The sequence below is a fragment of the Coenobita brevimanus genome, chromosome 78 (assembly GCF_032717465.1).
Source record: "Coenobita brevimanus isolate Jiangsu-jjx chromosome 78, ASM3271746v2, whole genome shotgun sequence".
In the NCBI taxonomy this organism is placed as follows: domain Eukaryota; kingdom Metazoa; phylum Arthropoda; class Malacostraca; order Decapoda; family Coenobitidae; genus Coenobita; species Coenobita brevimanus.
In genome coordinates this window covers 10,671,365-10,677,355 of record NC_137031.1, presented here as the reverse complement: position 1 = coordinate 10,677,355, position 5,991 = coordinate 10,671,365, and the positions used below count along the sequence as shown (strand labels likewise).

General features: G+C 41.5%; 1 non-coding gene across 1 annotated transcript; it reads left to right on the top strand.

Moving 5' to 3' along the window:
* Positions 1-5,638: 5,638 nt before the first annotated feature.
* LOC145408912 (5S ribosomal RNA) lies at positions 5,639-5,757 on the top strand. Its single transcript, XR_013899011.1, has one exon. It is a non-coding gene; the product is annotated as a 5S ribosomal RNA (ribosomal RNA).
* Positions 5,758-5,991: the final 234 nt, after the last annotated feature.

Genomic DNA, 5,991 nt, shown 5'->3' with positions numbered 1-5,991 from the left:
ATGCTCCTTTACTTCCTCATTTGTCAGTCTGTCTATCCCTATGACTCCACATGCTCCTCTCAAATAACTCATTTCCATTGCACTCACTCTTGACTTCTGTCCCTCCAACGATGTCCAAGCCTCACTTCCATACGTTAGAATTGGTATCACAATACTGTCATGTAGTTACTTTTTCACTTCCATGCACACTTCCCTATATTCTTATCACTGCTTTCAAGGAACCAGCAACCTTCCTTCCTTGCTGTACCCTTTCAAGCACTTCACCCTCTAAACTTCCATCTTTACTCATCACACTACCCAGGTACTTAAACGTACTCCCATTTTCCACTTCCACCTCATCCAACCTTACTGTACAATCACTGACTTCACTTCCCTCAAAGACCGTAACTTTACTCTTCTCTACATTCACCTTTAGAGCCCGTTTCTCACACACTCTCCCAAACTCATCCACCATGCCTTGCAGCTGCCCTTTGTCTTCACTGAACAACACAATATCATTTCCAAAGAACAGTACAGGGAGTTTTCAAACACTGCCCTCTCTCTATAAGGCCACTCCAACATTTACTGCCCTATCTTATATCTCTTTTATAACCCCATCCATATACAGATTCAGCAACCATGGAGACATGACACATCCATGTTTCAATCCAACCTTCACTTTACGACATTTTAAGGAATTGTTAAACAAAGGGAATGAAAGTAATGTGAGTATAAGTGGCTAGGGAATGGCTGGGAGAAGGAGAGAAATGAGAAGGGAGGAAGAGATCAGAAGAATGGAAGCAGTCAAAGCAATGAAGAATGACAAAAGCCCCAAGAACTGATGGTGTGTGTTGTGAAATGCTGAAACATGGGGAAGACAGTAGTAGAATATGGAAGATGTGCAGACTGACCCGGGAGTAAGGTAGAGACCCGAAGAACTGGAAGTCAGGTAAGGTATAATTATTCCTCTGTACAAAGGAAAAGGGGAAGAAGACGTGTGTGGTAATCGTAGGGGCATTTGTCTTCTTTGCGTAATGGGAAAAGTGTATGGTAGGATGCTTATTGGCAAGAGTTAAGGATATAATAGATGAATTAGTTGGAGAAGAACAGCGAGGTTTTAAGAAGGGAGGGCGTTGTGTATATCAGATATTCATCTTCACGTCTTTAATGGAAAAGTTTCTCGAGAAGGGAAAGATGTTGTAAGCAGCCTTCTTGGAGTGGGAGACAGCATGTGACGATGAATAGACATGTGGAAAAAATTAAAAATATATGGAGTAAATGGGAAGCTGTTGAATGCCGTGAAAAGTGTGTATGAGAGCGCTAAGGCTGCAGTGAGTGTGGACAGTGAACTGAGTGAGCTTTTCTATCTGAATGTTGGACTGAAACAGGGATGTCATGTCTCCATGGCTATTCAACCTGTACAGTCATAAGAAAAACTATCGTTACCCTTTAGAGCTATGCACTATGACACAACGACGAAGTGTTGTGGAATGACGGGACAGGAAAGTTTGTACCTCAAAACCGTCAATGTCTGTTATGTGAAACAGATATTGGAATTTGTGATAGAGGTAATAAAAAAATAATTAGCTCGTTTGGCCTCTGTGCATAGAGACAATACGCTTTATCATCCGGCACCGAATTCATTAAATAAAAATATAACCGAATGGTCTGCAGTCGGCAACACACATGCAGACGGGCAATGAGTATGTGCACCCATACCACACGTATGATAGTACTTCAGCCGATACAAGCCAAGTTAATAAATTTCAGTGTAAGAATGATATGTATTGCTGTCTACATGTAATAACTGTTGAGTAGAATGAATATAATAATACATGGTCAGTCTCATTGCTTTAGTATTTTGTATACACACCCCCTGCATCCAAAACACCCTCTAGACGTGTGAAGAATCCATCTGAAGCATTTAACCACCCATCTAAAGCAAACAAATGAACTCGTGCGCCCCTGCTAGACTATCATTAAAAAGAAGAAAAAAAAGAAAAACAGTTGATGCCTATAGATTTAATACCCTCCAAAATAATTTATTTGTTGTATTCAATAAATAAGTGTTGAACAATAGGAAAATAATAAACCTGCCGAGTTTCATTATGAATCCCCGGCGGGGCACTCAGGGTAACACAAACACGCCCTATATATTTCCCCGCCATATGGCTCATTCTTGCTCATTATTCCAACTCATGTAACGGGATTGTGATATGGCAACAGTACATAGGGGAGGGGTGAACAGCAAGGACCGGCCCACATAGCCCAGCTAACGTTCGTTTAACATCGAACATTCCTGGGGTAACGATACTTTTTCTTATAACTTTACATGAATGGAGTTATAAAAGAGATATAAGGTAAGGCAGTGGATGTTGGAGTGAACCATGACACAGGGCAGCATTTGGAAACTTCCTGTCCTGTTGTTTGCACATGATACTGTATTGTCAAGTGAAGATGAAGGGGAACTGCAAGGTTTCGTAAGTGAGTTTAGGAGTGTGTGTAAGAAACTTAATCTAAAGATCAATGTGGCAAAGAGTAAGACTGGTCTTCGAAAGAAATGAGATCACTGATGCACGATGATGTTGGATGGTGAGGAAATGTTAAGTATGAGTGCATTTAGGAACTAGAATGATATGTATGAGTAAGGATGGAAGTGACTTCCATTTAGGGGATGAAGTGCTTGAAAGGGTACAACAGGGAAGAAAGTTTGTTGGTTCTTTGAAAGCAGTGATAAGGGATAGCGAAGTGAACACTAAAGTAAAAAATCGCTGCATGATAGTATTGTGATACCAACTATGGAAGTCAAGCTTGGACCTTGTTGGAAGGACACAAGTCAAGAGTAAGAGCAGTGGCAATGAGTTATTTGAGAGGAGCATGTGGAGTTACATGGAGAGACTGACCAATGAAGAAGCGAAGGAGCATTGTGGTATGGATGTGGATGTGACAGAAAGCCATCCATCCATCCATCATCCAATCCTACGTTGCCCCATGAGGAGCGTAGGAGCCCAGGGCTAGGCAGTTGGTCCCGACATTTAAGATGAGTGACCAACCTCTCATCCCTGAGTGGCATTACGTGAGCAATAAACCCCAACCATCCCTTGGATATAAACCTTCACCGGCTCAATCCGATTGGAGCACAATAATTACCCACTAAACTACCAGGCGCCAAAATTTGGTTATATGGTTACCACCCAGTGTAGTAAATGGTTTCCTGGTGCACAGGAAACCATTTGGCTTGTCACTTAGTGTAGAGTCACCCATAGGCAGAAGGACGAGGAAAGAATGAAGGAAAGAAAGATAGAAGAAGATGGAAGGAAAGAAGGATGGAGGAGAGGACAGGGCAGACACCCGAGAGCAGCACTACACTGAGTGAGTGGATGGTGAGTGCCCCCCTACCACATCATAAGGAGAAATATATTGAGATGGTTTGGCCACGTGGAGAGGAAGATAAGTGACAGACTAACGAGAGGGCCGTGGGAGTGTACATAAGTGAGGTGGGGAGAGGAGAGTGGGAGGGGAAGACTGGGGATGAGATGGAGAGGTATATGAGAAACAGAGCTGTAAGCAGTGAAATGGCAGGTGACAAGGCAACATGGAGGCGACTTGATTGTGGACACCCCTTGCGGGATTGAATTGTCCTGCTATAGATTTTTTTTTTTTTTAATAGTGAATGGAGGAAGAAAAAACAAAGGAAAAAAATAAGTCCATGTGCCTAAAGGCATCCCCCATTCATAAAATAACAATTGGATTTAAAATCGAGAGGATTAAATGTATGTGGGAAGCAACTCCCAGAAAGTGAATTCCAGAGAGTAGTAGTTCTGGGGATAAATGATTTTAGATAAGCTGAGGTTCTGCATTGTGGGGGAGAGAGTGTGAGTTCATGGGCGCTCCCAGCTGCCCGAGTATTTCGGGAGAGGGACTTTCAGGGTGAGCCCTATTTCAGTCGACCTAGAAAAGTAACATAACTATTGTGACTATTCTTTATGTCTGGATAAACTTACAAGAGTTAGCAACACTATAGACCATTAAAGTCACTAAAATACTCGTTGATAAAAAATATCATGCCCATGACTGAATACTTTTGACTGGCTATTGAGCTTCCATTCGGCAATCCCTCACACACAGTCATTTCGTTGTGTTACCGATGAGTTCAGTGGAATTGGCTTTCAAATCTACATTCGTATCGTCTTTTTGAGTAAGAATAGTGCCTTCTTGAAGCTTGTCATTGACTCAATTTTCTGAAAGTTAATATTTGCCAAATACCGCCACTTGACAGGTATTTCCATACGCCATAGGCGACCGTCCCCAGGGCGGGATAAAACATAGCTCACTTTTCGCTAGCTCTCGGTGAAGGCGGATGTGTACACGGTTCATTTACTAGACCATTATGGCGGTTAACCAAGGTTTTGAAGTTCAATATTTGCATGATTCGTATGATGTACCTTGATTTATATAATGAGGATAAAAAAAAAAAAAAAAGACAATTACAAGTTAGCGTAGTGCTGCTACATGAGCGTGTTACTTCACTATGAGGACGTAAATAATTCTATTCTTTATTCCGACGACTTTGTTCAGCTCAGGAGAGACTGAACTGGATGATACAGCTTCATTAACCCCTTTCAGGATGAGTATTCTAAATGTTAAATCGTTTGGCAGCAAGAATAAAACTGTATATCATCGGACTGAAAAAGTTAGACTTCTGACATCACTTTCTCTTTCAGAGGCTTACCTGATTATTTGGTACACGTTTTATGATTTATTTTATCATCCCTTCCAAAAATTGAAGGAACATACATGTTTCTAAATGGCACGGGAGACTTGGTAAGACTTCTCTCTGTATTACACATGCCACCGGGAAGGCAGTTTGTTCCAGTCTGGATGTGTATTTTCTTGGGAGTATGCACTTACAGGTTAACAGGTAGCTAGGAATAAGAAATGTAGAAACTGTAGCACCTGCAAAATAATTGTGTAGTAACAATGGTAAGAGTTTTTGAAAAAAGAAATGGATAAGAAAACACTTTTATCACAGAAAACAATATTCGCATTTATTAGGTAACAGCATGCAGTGCTGCTCTCGGGTGTCTATCCTTTCCTTTCCTCCTTCCTTCTTTCTTTCCCTCCTTTTCTGTCGTTCTTTACTTCATTCCTTCCTCGTCCTTTTGTCTACGGGTGACTACATTCCCTCTTCTGTCTATCTTTCCTTCATTCTTTCTTCTTCCTTCTGTCCATGGGTGACTTTACACTGAGTGACAAGCCAAATGGTTTCCTGTTCACGTTAGGTAGCAGCACATTAAGAAGCTGACCCTTCGCCAACCACATTCTACTTCAGCTATGTTTAGCCTTCGTCATGTATTTGTAAATACTCTCGGTGGCCTCTTCTCAAATCCAGGACTGTCCCTCTGGTGCGCATGCGCGAGTGTATTGGAGAAATGTTAAGAGGTAAAATTTACAAACTAATAAATTACAGGTAAGACAATGACTGTCATGTCGGAAATCGGTGTTAAGAATGAATACTGATTAGGATTTCATGTATGTATGGGATCAGCTACGATATCCAACAATTAAAATAGCATTTATGCAAAGAGAATTTGGAAGTACTAACATTTAAGAAGCGAGTCTACCATCGTAAGTCATGAAATTGCACAAATTAAAAAGAACCAACGGCCATACCACGTTGAGTACACCGCTTCCCGTCCGATCAGCGAAGTTAAGCAACGTTGGGTCTGGTTAGTACTTGGATGGGTGACCGCCTGGGAACACCAGATGCTGTTGGCATCCCTACGTCAAGTGGGGTTGGTGGAGGATTAGTGCCCCTCCCTGTAAAACAATTACCTCTAAGCCCTTGGCCACCCTGTCTGGGATACATGGCGTCTGGCGATGATGATGAAAAAGATCATTCATATTGGTTATGAGTTTTCTAAGTAGTGTTTGATTATTCTCAACGATATATACTGTATCTCAGTGTTCGACAAGGAAGTAAAAATAATCCACAAATATTACATGCATAGT